The sequence below is a fragment of the Habropoda laboriosa genome, unplaced genomic scaffold (genome assembly GCF_001263275.1).
Source record: "Habropoda laboriosa isolate 0110345459 unplaced genomic scaffold, ASM126327v1 scaffold70, whole genome shotgun sequence".
NCBI lineage: Eukaryota > Metazoa > Arthropoda > Insecta > Hymenoptera > Apidae > Habropoda > Habropoda laboriosa.
Genome location: NW_017100198.1, coordinates 520,134 through 537,362, shown reverse-complemented (window position 1 = coordinate 537,362; position 17,229 = coordinate 520,134).

Below are 17,229 nucleotides of genomic sequence, written 5' to 3'. Positions count from 1 at the left end.
TCGCGTATAGCAAATACTACCCTTCTGTCCGCTACAAATTTCGAATACTATCAAATAATTCCAATTCTGGCTCTCTTAATAGTTTCATTTTAATGAAATTTTATAATTTCTATCTAATTGTTGTAAATAATATTCGACGAAAATGACGAAAAATGACAACGTCCAATTATTGCTGGTGCAGTTATTTCAACGTCAGATTATCTGTACACCATTTAAGCTGAAGTTAATAGTATGCAAAAAAAAAAAAAATGTTCATTGGACAGCGATCGAACGTAGCAGCATAACGAAAATCTGTTCTGATTCCTGTCGATTTGTAAATCGGCCGTATCTCTGATCGTCTGTTCGCAATTTGACGTACGCATTAAAGCACGTGTCATTGTTTTGATAAGAGATACAAGCAGGTGCTTCATCGTTGAAATTTTGATACCGTGCATCACTTTAATATTCTCTCTAGGGCATATTTTAGAAAAGAACATTAAAGGAAGAATTAAGTATTTGGTCATCCTGAAAATTCCCATGATTTTAAGCCGTTCCATTTGGAAGAAAAAGAAACATATGTCTATTAAAGTTGAACACTTTTATTTCAAATAATTTCCATAATGTTCGATACACTTTTGCCAATGTATTGCAGAAGCTGTTAAGGAGTATCCTGTAGCCGGATTTATGGCAGCGAGTCAAGTGGTCGCCGTCGCAGGCAAATATCGCTTTCTCAGAACACCGCAAGTGTTTATTGTGTTGCCTGCGACACTTAGTCCCTAGGACCAGACCCTGCCATAAATCCTGGAATCTCCGAACTTGACTTTAACGAAGCCTAGAAAAGCGGAGATTCCACAGGATTCCCACGCATCCTAAGATAACGCGCTAAGGGCGAAATGGAGGGAAGTTGCGATGCACCGGAGTAAACTGATTGGTGATTTAGAGAAAGGAAAAATCACCAATCAGGGTGTTTACCCGCTGCGCCAACACATAACTCTCATGCATATTTCATACACGCATTTATATATCGGTATAAACGCGGTTTGATTTCATTCGATTTCGATCGCCAGGGAATAACTGTTTTATTTAATATACTATATGTAACATCGCAAATTCGATTTCTGGATCAATTACACGTACATACGTATTTCTAGGATTTGTGAATATTTAATACAACGCTTACCATGCTGTTATCTCATTCAGCCAATTCGTAGGTATTACATTCGCATGTTTCAAATACGTGCACCGCGGTTCATAAATGTTAACACATCCGTCATGTTCGCGCCGAAAGTAGACTTGCGCTACGAAAAGTAGTGATTTGTCTTACGAAAAACAGCATGTTTGTCTTCATTGTCACGAAAAGTATCACGTTTCGTTTTTCGTCGCGAAAAGTAGCACGTTTGAATGATCGACTACGAAAAATAGCATACTTCGTCTTAGGCTGCGAAAACTAACAAGTTGGAGTGATTTGCCAGGGAAAATAGCGATGAAAAGAAACACGTTTGAATGGTTGGCTATGAAAAAAAGCATGTTTAGCTGTATACCACAACAACCGACAAGGTTTGATCTTTTTTTGGATCATGTTTGTCCTGATTCGATCGTAATATACAGTATTCCCCGCTTAACTGACGCAGGCTCGGGTTCGTGTCGCGATTGTTACCGAGGGAGGTAGGTGTTCGGGGAATTCCCGGCTGTTATCTCTCTTCGGTTCGTTCGCTTCTCGAGTGGATCGGAGACGACTGAGAAACATTTTCATATTTTCTTCGTTTTCGAGGTTAGATGGAGTTATTTATTAAACAGTATTTTCAAAGTTTGAATTTTTCTGACAATTTAAACTGATTACACGCTGAGACGTGTTAGTTTTCGCGGCAAAATTCAAAATATGCTATTTTTCGTGGCGAAACAGTGCAATGTATTTATTTACCTAATTTTCGCGGTGGAAGACTAAGGAAGTAATTATTTTTGGGATCTTAAGAAGCTTGCAACGACCGTTTAGGTCTGCTTCACATTCGGTAAGTGTCTTTAATATTTATAAACGGGAATGTGTGTCACAGAAAATCACCGATGTCACATCGAGCAGATTAATTAACTTACCGGAATATATTAGCTGGTTAATTCAGACGATGGATCCGATAGGTTAATTCTATAGGGCAGGTAAAGCATGGTGAAATGTAGGAAGATATCAGGATTGAAAGATTTAGTTCTTTTTCTTATTAAACATTACTCCCGTTCGTTTTCACGTGTTCCTTTTGTCTGGAGAAATTATAAAGAGTAAATTTATTTTTCGTTGAAAGACGGGTATCGTTTCCTACGGTGAATCGATAAAACGATATTATCGCTTCTACTATTATTATCTCTTGTTTGTACACTTCGAAGGTATCCGAGGAATTGAAAGTTTTTCGCTTACTTTGGATGTTTACTCGCCATCGACTTCACCTTCTTCTCTTTGCACAACCCCCCTTTCTGTTCGGTATTGCCTTTAATTTAGACACTGCGATAACTAGTTTCAGTGCCATTTATCATTTGGTTTCGGTCACAATTTCGTTCGTTCAAGTTTTTCTTCGATTATTTTCAATATTTTTCGTACAGTTTCAAAATTCACTAATTAGAATAGGATCTTGCAGTTTGTCACGTACGTTTTTACTCGATATTTTGAAATTTCTAAGGTAACAAAATCTACTCGTGATTACTAGCTCAGCCTGTAGATTATATTTCGCCAGATACGCTCCTTTTTTTCTTTTAAATTGTTCTTTTACTTATTGAAAGTAATTGAATTCACGATGTGAAATTTCGTGTTAAACTGAAATTTTCGTTGCAATGCAGGTTAATGAATAAATCAGCAGTTAATGTTTGTATAAGAAGCTTTTGTTCTATTTATTAACATGTTTTACAATGAAACGCGTCCACCTCGTAGTAAAACGTGTCGTACAAATTATCGTTCTTTTACGTAATATTTGATTAAAATTCATTTAAATATATTTCACGAATTAAACGCAAAAAGGGGTGAAATGTATGCATATATGCTAAGCCTTTCGTACTTTTCATAAACGATCATTAAACGTTTATTTAAGTACGTATTAATTATGAACGGTATACGAGTGCGTGGTTGAATGAATATCGATCGTAACAATGGATCGGCACGAATGGGAATGGACCGTTTAGTCACGTACTGGTGTGGGGACGTAAAGAATATGCAAAGGTGATTAATACGTTACGTTTTAAGTTGTAATTAATTATTTTCCTGTCACGTTGTTACAGGAAACTGTTTTACCAAATAATGGTTTTTTTTTTTTATAAAACGTTGAAAAAAGTGCCAACGTATGGTTGACAATAAAATTACGATGCAAAAATTTGAAACATGTGAAGAACATGATGTTGCCGTGTTTTAAATTACATTGCTGTATAGTTTGTTTATATTTCAATAAATGGTAGCAGGTAGTTTACACGAAAAGTTTAAAATATGTAACCTGTTTCGTGTTTCATTGCTGTGATATAACGAAAGTGCACTGGAATGCTTTTCATCCTTTGTTTACTTTGCTTCGTGAAATGAACGAATATACTGAACGAGAAAAGGTTTGGCAAAAATAAAGAGACTAAGAGTAAAGAAATTTCAGTTATTGATAATTAGTTGAATAATTATTTGCGCGTAATGATAATCACATATTTCTGTTTTTCTATATTCTAACATCGATTGAAATAATGAACATATTTGAAAACTATACGATACTTCTTGAACAAAATTCAGGTTTCTTTTATTTCAATTAATTTTGTTTAAACATTTTTTTTATATCAAATATGCGTTTGTACAATTAACAAAAATTTAAAAATAGGCAACAGTTTTTAACCTAACATGTTTTTCGTCTTTGCATATACGTTTTAGTTTAACCAAATAATGCAAATACTTTGCTGAATAAAAATGCATATTCAAAATTGCGCGCAAAAATGTAATACACGCGCATATATCGTTTGGCGCCAATTTTAGTTACAAGTTCCACCATCTGCGGCGTTCCAATCAGTCTAAACGGGAGGAAACCGGTTCCTACATCGGGCGCGTGATTTTATCCGTATTTTTGTGCTTTTTTATTGTGAAAGTGTTGTTCAGTTCGTGTATTCTACCTTATACTGGATTACAAGGCGACCACTATTCAACCTGTTATCTGACACAGTAAATTATTCACTTATTTAACTTTTAATTTAACGTTTTATGTCACCTATACGAACATACGACGCATCAATTAGCTTATTGCTTGCCAAAGACATATGTACGTTACATTGCTCAGTATGTCAGAAAGATAATTAGCGAATATTCTATTTCTGGTGCTCGTATTGAAAATTTACGACAGTAGTGTGACATAAAACGTAATCGAATGAATAATATGGCAAGTGCGTATTAGTTGACTACGATTTTGAAAAGGACGCCATATTGCTTATTCTTTTCGAACAAACGGCTAATAGGTTATGACGTATAGAATCGTGAATATTAATATTTACTCCATGTAGAATTATTCATTTCATTCCTCTTATCACTGAAATTTGCTATTTTTTAACATAAATACAACTCCAACATGTGCAGACAGCTAACTGATATATGCTAAGGATTTAAGAATAATTTAATAGACAAATAATTAAAAAATTTTCAATTCCAAAGCATCTAATTCTTTCCAAATGTTTCTCCTTTAAATCTTCTATTACATATGCATATCTTTTTACGCATTACAATTTATCCTAATCATAAGTTATATTATATTTTTACAACAATTTCATAACCAAACATTGAAACTACTATAACCTCCAATTTAAACTTCTATGTTACTTTCAATTTTCGTTGCAATTCCACAATTATATACTCAAACAAATCGTAACAATCGTTTACAATCCCTTATAATACTTCTTTTGCATAATTACGTAAGAAAGACGGTATCGTAACAAAGTTGTTCATTCAGGTGGTCGATTTTTTTTTATAATAAATGTTTTAGTTTCAATTAAATGCTTCGCCTGTACGAGTTAATCTCTTACTTTACGATATTTTAATCGCTACACATGTTAGTTTCGGTTATTCGCTGTTTTCATAGAGCGTTAAATAAAAAAAAGTCGAGATATTACGTAGAATTAGTATTTGGTAATTGTCAGTCTTAAATTGAATCTGAAGTTGGCGCAAAAATGCAAATTTAACAGAAATACAATTCTACTCCTTTTCTTTTTCTTTTTTTTTTATTAAATTTTTAAGAATATCTAATTAACCCCTTGACGTATAATTTCGTTTCCCGACTATGTATCTAAACCTCAGCTATTTACTGTTTCAGTACTACCTTAAGCAAGAAAAGCTAATGTATTAGATTAATTAAATTTGCCAATCTTCAGTTTCATAAATTAAATCGAAAATTGCAATTAAAATTAATTTTTATCACCGATACAACAGTTTTTATCAGATCTTCAAAATCTGTAGCAAACTAAGAGTCTGACTCGTTATACTCGAAGGGTTTAACAAGTCTCGGTATCCCCTAAGTAGGGAAAACTTCGATTTAACCTGTTAATCGGGGAATTAACTTTTGTTCAACTCGTTTCACAATGGGGACTTTTTTCTTCGCAGTGAGAAGTAATATTATCACACCTAAAGTAATAAAAGAAAATCGTTTTTCTCTAGTATTTACTAAAATTCAAAAATTCTCGTATAAATTCCGAAAATAGATTATTAATTACGGTAAACTACTGAGACGGTTTAATTTAGGGTGGGCATGGTGCTGCTTTAGTTTGAAATGATTTATAAACACATAATTAACAGAGCAAAAACCGTGAAACGGCAAAACGTCTACATTCTAATTGTTATAACATGTAAACAGAACTTTAAATTTAGTGTAAACAGAAAAAATATATAATACAATTTATTTCACGGTATTGCAACAAACAAACGTTGAATAGATTCTTAATTCGTATAGAAACATTTATTTAAAATAATAATTTCACCTTCACTATGGCTATTTTAAATTTACGACCAAGGGTCAACCTGATTTTTAATCCTCCGAACTTGATTTCACAACGGGAAAGTAATAAGATCGTTGAAACGTACTTATTTGTCAAAGAAACTTGCAAAAATGTATAAATAATAATATGTAATGTTTTAACAAATTTTTGGAAGTATAAATTAATAATAAAATTGTGAAAATTAATAAATTATACGTTATTATAACATTAATAGAATTATGTCTAAACCGAAGTTCGAAGTCGAGTATTTAAAGTCTGATATTACGTGCCTAGCGAGTGCCGGTAATTGTTAAAATTTGTTTAATAATTAGTAATAGAAATTCTAATTGATTCTAATGTATACAAGTGTTACAAGAAGGCTGAGTGTGTACAGGGTGGACATAGACTAGCTAGTAGCCCCCGACCACTCTATTCACATCTCAGAACCTTCAGGTCAAAATATGCCGCGAAGTGTCTAGGGCCCAGTATAAAGGGTGACTGATTTCGCGGGACATCGGCGGGTCCTTATATACCTTCGGTACCCTCTCCCCAAAGTCATTAGCAAAAACGTCGGTTAGGTCAGGCGGGAAATTTTCGCGGGAGATTTCCGCGGAAGATTTCCGTTATCGTAACACGGTATAATTTATTAATATTTACAATTTTGTTATAAATTTATACTTCCGACAATTTGTTATAACATTGCATATAACAATTTATACGTTTTTACAATATTCTTTAAAGGAAATATAGGTTTCAGCGTTCTCGTTACTTACTCGTGGTTAAATTAATTTCGTAGGGATTAAAAATCAGGTTGACCTGTGGTCGTAGATTAAAAATAACCATAGTACAGCTAAATTTATCGTGTTAAATAATTCTTTTTACACGAATCAAAAATGTATTCAACGTTTGTTTGTTATAATATCGTGAAATGAATTATATTACACATTTTCTCTATTCGCACTGAATTTAAAGATTATAACGATTAAAAATCAAGTTGACCTGTGGTCATTTATCAAGAATAATCATAATAAAGCTGAAATTATTGTGTTAAATAATTTTTTTAATACGAATTAGGAATTTATTCAACGTTTGCTTGTTACAATATCGTGAAATAAATTATATTATACGTTTTCTATATTTGTACTAAATTTAATCGTTCTATTTACATGTCATAACAATTATAACTACACGTTATGCTGCGTCTGTTTGTTTTTTCTGTGCAGTTCAACCTAATTTACTTAAATGTACGTTGCGAGACAGTATAATATTTACAATTTTGCCTGAATTTTTGAAATTCAGAAAAACACGTAAACTTCCATTGCATTTAAATGATATTCTCCACCAAACTGGACAAAGTACAGTAACACTTGTACTGTCACTAGTGGAATCGACCCTATATTTTTTTTTTTTTACGTGGAGGTAGGCCGATCTTCATTTTTTTTTTTTTTTTTTTTTACGTGGCGGTAGGCCGACTCTATGTGATTGAATGTTATCGAGATTGCAGTTGCTTTCGAAGTTGAGTTTCTTGGAGGTTCAGAAGTGTGCTTTAAGAGTGTAGTGTTCGAAAGCGTAGAATGAAATAAACTTGCGATAAATCAAATATGCTCAGTAGAAACGGGGTTGATTAATGAATCTTATGGTTTGAAATAGTAAGTCTTTTAATATGAAATGTTGTGTTTTTCTGGGAGAAATGAAAATCATTCCTTTTTAGTTTAAACGATCGTTACCTACCCTTAAAGAGTTGCTATTTCGACCTACGTTAATTAAGAATTTCTTGCTCCTCGTAAAGTCACCATCTCCTTCACAAAACTTCAACCCTTTCGTTTAAAAACCCAGCCTGCGTTACATTCGTGCTTCGAATCTTTACAAATCATCTGCGCAAGAAAGAAGAATATCTCCTCCACGAAGTCACTTACGTCTCTTCCATTTAGATACATCCAAATCCACGTACCCATCCATCTTTCGCATTCCAACTAGCAGCACCGAGCCGACAAACTTATTTCAGAAATAACTTCCACGAAACTCCGGTACAGCCCAGCTCCCATCAAAAATGCACATCGAGCCACAGCGGTGTTTTCCATTCTTCTCGGGAATTTCACCGGTCCCGACGGGTTATTCCACGGGAAATCCGGAAATACAACGTGACGCTGCCTCAAGAGGAACTCTCGTAGACGAAATCGAAAGACGAATGGCGGTATTCCTGGTGGAAAGGGGGCAGGGTGCACCTTTTGCCCCTTTCGTCTTTCGCCCAGACTCACTTACGTATGCGTCGCTGCTGGGAGGTATTAAATCTCAAATATTTAATATCCTCCGATTTTCGTGTGTGTGTTCGCGGCTGAACACGGTCGGAAAATACGGGACGTGTCGCGATCACCCTGCAAACACGAACGGAAACGGCATTCGCCTCCTTATATCCGCGACATTATAAGTTGCCACGGTGAAAAGAAGAAAGGGAAAGCATGATTCGTTTCGCACAGAATCCCACCCTATTGTGCACCGTGAAAAATCGATCGTTCAATTCTTACAGATCACTTTCTTATCTTCCAAATAATCCTCGTTACTTGCAATACACCTATAATCAACGTTTTTTTGTCTTCGATGAAATACAATTTCTGCCGAATTATCGTCTAGTTTCTGGGGAGGAAGTTTTTCGGGAATTAAGGTTTGATCTCGTAAGAGTAAAATTAGGTAACCTCTCCCCGTTCAACAGAGTGGAGATCTTTAGAATTTGAGAAACTCGGCGGTGGCCCTCCGGTGCATCGAAATTTTAAGAGCGAAACTTTGATGAAACGTTGCCTGACATCTGCAGCGGGGGAAGTTGAAAGTTAAGTATTTAAATCGTCTCAGGTAAGCCAAGCAAGAATGGGAAAACGACGATCTATCTCGATTCCTCGTTCTACGGTAAGCGAATTGAAAGCGGAAATTCTCCCACGGGAATATTCCCGTAATGCCTCCCCATTTAATCTTTTTAATTAACCGACTTTTCGTCCCGGGCGTATTTTATTCAAGAACGAGCCAACGATCAACGAAAGACACCCAGACCCGACCGACCCTTATCCCCCCGACATTATCGTTCAAAAGTTGCCTCTCTGCCTTTGAACTGATATAATTGGTTATTAGATGCCGATCAAGGATATCGATCAGAAGCCGGAACGTCGCGGCTACACAGAGGGCGATTATCGAAGTGGCAGCACGCTTTAAAGATCATCGACGATGGATGTATTTCCATCCATAGGCCAACGTCACCGATCGACGAGGAAACTGTTCAGCCAGCAGCAACCATCGTCAAAAGGAATCTATTAATTCCGCTTCGAATTACCTATGTCGCTCTATGTATAATCTCTGTTCCGTGAGAGATTGATACGTTCTACGAAGATGTATATCTTCGAAACCTGCAAACTCGACGGTAATAAATTTTACGTTTAACTTCAATTTTGGGTGTCGAAGGTCTCTGAACGTATTTCGGTATCAGCTACAATGTACAAGAGAGAAATGTAAATTTATATGTAAAACACAGTGACGCTGAAAGAGAAATATTGGGACACTCTGTGTTGGTTCCAAAAGTGTATTTTACGTATTCGTGATTAATTGATTTAACACGGTGAATGCCGTGGGGGTGAATTTTTCAATTTACCTCGAACAATGGTAATATTTGTAAAATTTTCGTCTAACGTATCGCACAGCATATTTAAATAGTTCTACTTCCAACTGTTCGCGTATTATTTATGCATATTGGGGTGTGCTGTATTTAAATAAAGAACGACATCGTCAACAAATTCCACCTGTATCACCATCTACAATCCCAAAGAATCCTCTTGCAATCTTCATCCAACCTCCGGAATCATTCATCATAACTCAATCACGTTGCGTCCAAGTTCGATCGGTCATCGATCACTTATCACCGCGAGAGGTCGAAGTGAAGCAAGACACCGGTCGATAAATGAAATCCAGCTGTTTCCAATCAAATTACAGTCCGTAGAATCCGTAGAAGCGCCTTGTCGATGGAACGGAAGTTGAAAGGAAAATACAACGCCCGGAGGAAGCCATCCGTTCACCGGTGAGACAATTTTCACAGGTGAATCCTCCCCCGTTTGGTATTCGCGAGAGTCCCACCACCGACCGAGCGATACTACGAATCGGCGAATGCATCGTTTAACATCGCTCAGGTCTCGGGGTAGGGCCGTGTTATTCCCAGAAAAATGAATTTATATCCCCGGCAACGCCGACACCTCACTCTCTGTCTCTCTTTCTCGCACTTTGCTCGCGCTCTTTCTCTCCCCCTTTCATCTGTCTCGGAGCAGAAGTGGGTGGAGCAGCTTCAAGAGTTGATAAATGTGAAGCCCGAAACTCATCCTACCGATTGCGTCTCTCGCGTGCGACGAAACAGCAGCGGGAACGCTTTGTTTCTGTCCGTGCGCGTTTCGAGGAACTTGATGGACGGAAAAAAAGGAGAGAAGGAAAGAGAAACGGACAGAAATTCTGGGGCTGGGTCGCGATAAACGGCGCTTCGCCGGAGAAAAACGCGGGGTACGGTTCGAGAAAGAGATGGATCCTTCGGTGCTATTGCTGGAGGAATCATGCCGATGTTCGGCAGGAGTTTGCTTTGGGGAATAGAGAATTATCAGAAAAACTTAATGCGTAATCTGTATGAACCACTGCAACCGCAATTCATTTAAAAATTTAGTATTGTTGCTTCGTATTACCTACACTGAACCTTGTTTATTACATTTCACAAATATCAGTAATTACTTCACAAATTCATACATTGCGGTGAACAGCAAGTCAGTTCAGCCGATTGAAACGGATCGCGCGAACAATTTCGCCGGAGCGCCGGTAAATAATTGGCGAGCTCCGAGTTGTTCATCACTGATCCATGAAACAATTAATAAAATTTCAATTCAATTAACCAAACAGCGGCGAAATGGAATTTCTATACGACAAATTCTACTCTTTCAATTTCCTCGAGAACTTTATTAAGAACAAGCGAAACATCGTCTTGAACGCGTTGGCGATAATACGGAAAACGTGAGACAATGTTTTCCACCGTAGTCCGTAAATCTCTCGAGACAATAAAAGATAACCGTGACCGCTTGAAACAACCGAATCGTTATTACCTGACGCGAGCCAAGCCGGTGTGTTATATCCCGACACATCAAGAGTCGATCGGTCCTACGCTCGGATCCGCCGAAAATGATCGTCGCTCAACGAGACACACTCCAACTTCAATTTCTGCGACGTTGAAACTCGCCGGAAGTTTGAACGAGAGCTTTCCCGGGACGAAGCTTACGCGGAGCCTTCACGCGAGCTTTCAACTCGTTCCGGTGAAATTGCCCTTCTATTGCTGTTCCATTCGGCCCCCGTTGGAAAACTGACGTCTTACTCGGTGGAAAAGTTTTGCGAGTCATTGAAAAATACTTCTGCCCTTCGACGAGAAAATTCGAATCTCGCTTCGTTATTAAGAAACAGGCGCGGAGAAACGGCCAGAGGATAAAGGAATATGAGAAAAAATGAAGGCGGGACGAGGAGGAAGCATGAAATTCAAGCAACTTCCACTTTGGCTCCACGGTAAACGGACGCTGAAGAAGCGCTTGCTGTAATTTACTCCGCAACTATGCTACGTTTCCTTTCGCTTCTGTCGCGACTTTGTTGAGTGATCCTTCTTTGACGCGGCTTGTGTTTGGTTATGGAGGAGCGTGTTCGATGGTTGTCGGAAAAGTTGTGCAACGGACGATTTTGCGACAGCATTTTGCTGGGGATGTTTTCTTGCCCTTTAAATTATGGTGTAATGTAATTTGTACAAAATTTATATTTACAGATGGCAATTTTCAAAATTCGACCATAATTTGTTACTCTTACAGTGGCCTTAGAATACCAATCTATCTATCTAATAAATTGGCAAAAGGAAGTACACTAATTCTATTTTCAAAATATTTCCAATTCAACGAAATATACCATTTACTAAAAAACTGCAAAGAAATTTTCATCTTCATTCTAATAAATCTTTAAGACAACGCACAATTTCGTGCAAGAATAACCCTATTAAACAACTCAAAAATCAATTATTACAAGTAACTGATAAATCAGTCTCAACGGAACACATCAAATCTTCTAATCGTTCAATAAACCAGGACACCACCTTTAACCAACTCAAAGCAAATCTCGAGGAAATCAACGAAACAGTCCTTCCATAAACTCGATATCCATTCAGCGACGCATACCGTAGTCTCCGTAGTCAATGAAACCTCGACTCCACGGAGCGGTTCGATTCCTCTATTCTCCGGAACAACTCCCACAGCTCCGTCGCAAATTTGCGAAATCCATTCGAGCACGGATCTCGAACAGGCCAGCGGTTTTTCCACGACAGGCTATAGTTCCTAGTGTCCCGTGAATCATAGTGCCTCGGATGCCCCGGGACGCCGAGCGTCCTATAAACTCCTCGAGAATTTCTTCGTGGGCGTAACCGATCCAGCAGCAACGCGTCGCTACGTCGAACCTGAAGGTGTACGAACCTGAAGCATCACGATATTCAATATCCACGGTCGTAACGGCGGTCAAAGTTCCGTATTCGTGCAACGTGAAAATTTGCATGTATATCACGACTTAACGCGAAGACGCGGATCGCCGTCACAGGTAAAGAGGCCCGACTATATACCGCGCACCAGGGAATTGTTCTGCAATGCAGCGGGATATCACGGAGAGGAATTTCGATCCTTGCCGGCGCGTCTCGAATTATCAGCCGTCTTTCCGGCCAAAGTGTTCCTCCTGCTCACCTTATGCAATAAGGTCCAAGAACGGCTCCTATTTCTCGATCAACTTTCAAGCGTTCCGGTTTCGCCCGCTGCGATACGTCTTGGAACGAAGCACTACGAGTGCTGGAGTTGCCGTTTCAGTGCAGTTACGCCGGGAATTCTCCAGCGGAGTACAGTTACGGTTTGTTAATTAACCAAGAGGTTTGATTTAAGGCTGAATTTGAGAGGACGCTTTGCTGCTGTATGTTGAAGAAATATTTTGTTTTCGTCTGTGTAGGTGAAAACAGGGTTTTTGGTGCTGCGATTTATTATTTATTACTATTAATTATTAAATAATGGATGTTACATAGAACAAGTTTTAGGTTACACAGAGCTATTAAAGAAGTTCCATTCATTCCCACGATTTATCGCCATTTTAGTAAAATATACTTTGTAAAGCTCTAACAGAAATCGCCAACACGATTAACTTCAGAACAGAGTAAAAAAAAATTCAGCACACAAAATTATACACGATTATAATTTTTTACATTTTTAAGGATAATTGATAATAAAAATCTGCATTAAACTATTCCTAAAAATTCTACAGTAATACACACGATAAAATGCTTCATTACTCCGCGACAAAGCGAGCAACGCACAAAATGTCTCCAACTATACCACGATATTAATACTCAGACATGAAACACCATCCTCAAGAACAAAATTCCCAGGAAACATCTTCGATTATGACGTGTTATCGCATTAGTGCTTCAAAAAAAAAAAAAAGGACAAAAGACCAGCATCGAGTAACCTTGAGGCTCTCGAGAACATCGGATCTCTTATTTTCTCGTCGATCTTTCTCGACGAGGAGTTCTGCTCCGCGAAGCTGTCCAACCGTATCGATATCGTTCCGCTCTAGGTCCATACGATCCGTTGCCATGGTGGCAGCCCACGAACCTCGTAGATTCCATTCTTTAGATGTCATTCAAACGCGAGACGAAGGATCAACCAGCCGGAAATGAGACGGCCAAACACAAAAAAGACCTTTGTACCAAGTCGAACGCGAGAGATACCTGCGGAACGACTGCCCCCGCATCGTCCACACGATATACCTTTTCTTCGCTCACTCTCCTCCGCCTTTTCCCGAACATCTTTCCACACACGTATCGTTCTCGCCGTCCTATCTTTCGCAATGTCTCGAGAACGACGAGGAGATTTAGGCGACAATAGGCGATACCGATAACCGCGTTCGAATCGTTTCTGCAGATCTTTCGCTCGGAAAATTTCACCGCGGAAAATTTACATATTTCCAACAGGTTTAGTCAGAAAGTATTTATTTTTCACGGTCTCGCCACATCGACGCGAGTATCTCTTTGGCAAGTGAAAAAATTTTTTGGGAACGACGGGAAAAATATGATACCCTTGGAAAAGTAACTGATAAAACGGGAAAGAAAGAAACTGAAATATTTTCCGGTTTTCATTGTTGCGATGAAACAGCATCCAATATACTCTATTTACAACAATTCCACGTTGTCAAGATTTAATTCGAGCATTTTCAACGAGAGGTATTGTAAATACACAGTTGAAACAGAAGATAAACGATGAATTTTATAGAGCACAGTTGTGGCCATTGTTATCGAATAACAACGTTGCGGTAATAATGCTGCGATATGGAATTCGGAATATCCGCATCAATTATTACCTCTAAATTATGCTTTGTTAAGTAAGCACGGTTTCAATGGAGATTTTAGGAACGAAGCTAGACATCTCCAATTGACGTTTCACCGTGAACTATATTATATTAAGGCTTATTAAGGTTGACCAAGATGACTAAAGGGGACGAAGAAAAATTCCCACTAGTATATACGTAGGCATTCGCATTCTTAGATGCGACAAATTAATCTATATATCAAGTAATAAGACTGCTCGTGAACCTTGCCCCGGCAACCATTACGTATTTAACCACAATGCCACGATGACGCTCGTTGCACTAATTGTCGTCCTCTTCGCTTGCATAACTACATACACGGCGCTTCTGTCGTTTACCGAACGCCCCTGTCGATTCCATCGTTTAATTGATCGAAATGTAACCGTTCTGTAATTTCATTAGACAGGCGTTAGAGTCGGTGCGTTCGAAAATAGCTCTCAATTTCGAATTTTCGTATATCTAACGAAGAGTAATTAGCTCGGAGCTATTGGAGAATTTAACCCTTTAGCTTGAAACAGAGAATCATAGCAGAGATTAAAGAGAAGATAAAATAATGTTACGTCGCAAATTTCATTTTAATTTAATATTTTTCTCAAATTTAATTTTAATCGAAGATTTTTCTCAAAGTTAATTTTACGTTAATATTTTTCTCAAATTTTACACGATTTTGTAACTTTCCTCATCTAACTAACGAATAACGAAGAATCATCAGCTCTGAACTATTGGAGAGTATTAACCCTTTAGCACGAAACATCGAATCATAGCACAGATTATAATTAAAATCGAATAAAATTAATTTGAATTTAATATTTTTCTCATATTTGTCATAATTTCTTAACTTTCCAGTGCAAACAAATAACAAATTCTAAAGTAGGAGACTAAACGACGAAGAGGTAAAAACAAATGAAACGAATAATTTGAACTACTTAAATTTCAACGCACATACATTTCACCAAAGATATTTCAAACTAGGCGCAAAATAATTTTACTAGCAACGTTAAATCAATCCTAAGGGAACATCCTTGATCTAGTAAGGAGAATCTTAGCCAGACAAGTGGAGCAGGAACCACTCCTGACTAAACAAGCAAAATGGAGTTGATTCCGGGTCACATAAGTAGAACAGGAACCATCAATGGTCAGACATGAAGACTGGATATCATGCCTAGTTCGACAAGTAGAATGAGGAGCGTGTCTGATCACACAAGTAGAACGAGAATCGGGGTCTTAATCGAACAAGTAGAACGAAATTGTTCTCCGATCAGAGATAGAGCATCTAAAGTTCACAGAGATTTAATTGAATTTTATCGTTGGTTCATACACGATTCATACTCCAAGTGAAGAATTGGATGTTGTGCCTCGGCGAAGGATTTAGCTGCCAGTGCCCTTCCGATTGCGAGTTCTATGGATCGTAAAAAAGGGGGGCAAAAGAAAAATTACACGTGCGGTGTATTCCATTTCAACCACGTTCCCGTACCCAGTCGACGTCGGTCGTCCACGTTCGTTGAACACGAGCCTATTGTCGCGGTTCACTCGGCCTCGAAGACTCGATTCACCGTCGACTGGCTACATTCGCGAAACGTTTTACCAAATTGGGTCGGAAGAAATCGTGGAAGACATCGGAATTATGTGTCCGATAGACGAACTTTTCCTCGTGGTGCTCGTAAAAGCTTACGCGCCGTGCCCGTTCGACTGGAAGGATACCCCTGTATTCCAGTTCTCGACAAATTCGTGTAATAGTCCTATTCCACGGAAGATACTCCCCTTGCCAGATTAAACTCAAATTGCCCCGATGGAACAGAAGAAAATTTGATCTGGAAAAGTTCTTAGTTACAACTTTAATATCGCAAATCCGACAACGCCGATGTTATCAGCTTTCATAATTTGAACACTGACATCGTTAACACAATTATCAAATTCCACTAATATCGTGATTAACCAAATCCTAAATTATCAAAATCCTGTGGACTACTTTAGGCGATCGATTTCAAAAATTAAAAAAAGAACCTACATGAGAAGAAGAGCGAATGACGAAATGCTCCATGATTCTCTACACCTGCTTCACCGCTTCTGGACGTTCTATCATCTTTTTCTCCAGGCTCCGCTACACCTTTAATTAACAATTCGTCGTACATAGATGCGATGATTTATTCGACGAGTGTCGCGGATCCTCTCGAAACAGTTTCGTCCCGCACGGGGACGGAACGGTGAAGCGGACCAGGCAGGCTCTGCACGTGAACGTACAGGTGTACAGCTTGTGTCTAGCGCAGTGGAGCGAGAACTGCGTGAGGCAGTCCACGTTGTAGGGGTTGGATGAAACGGGTTCGTGGGACAAGGGACGGCTATCCTGCAGTTAGGTGGCTTCTCCCTGTCGATGGGTATTGTCGGTGCATTGACTTATCGACCAGGCTAGGAAGCATGGCTCTGTCCTACGATGGATTGCGGTTACGTCTGTTGTTCCGGTAACGAGGCCCCTCCTCCTCCGCCACCACCACCGTGCGTCGCCCCCGTTGCCTGTCCGTCTTTGTCGTCTGAACGCGTCTACCGAGGTTCCAATGTACGTCATTACCTGTCAACGCCGGGATATCGTTGATGTCTCTGATAAGGAGCAGCGGAGGCGGAGAAAACTTGAGAGCACCTCCTCGAGACACGTCGATCCCGCGATTCCACCAACCACCGGGACGACGTTCTCCAATTTATGGCGTGTTCGTTTCGGGACTAGGGTACCGTGCAAATTGCTTCGTTTTACGGCGACAGTTTCGACGAGGTTGATTAGAATACGTGGCACTGAGAGATACGAGACGGTTCCTTGTGGGAAAATAAAGCTCAAGTGCGGATTACGATTTTTGACGAGAGTCT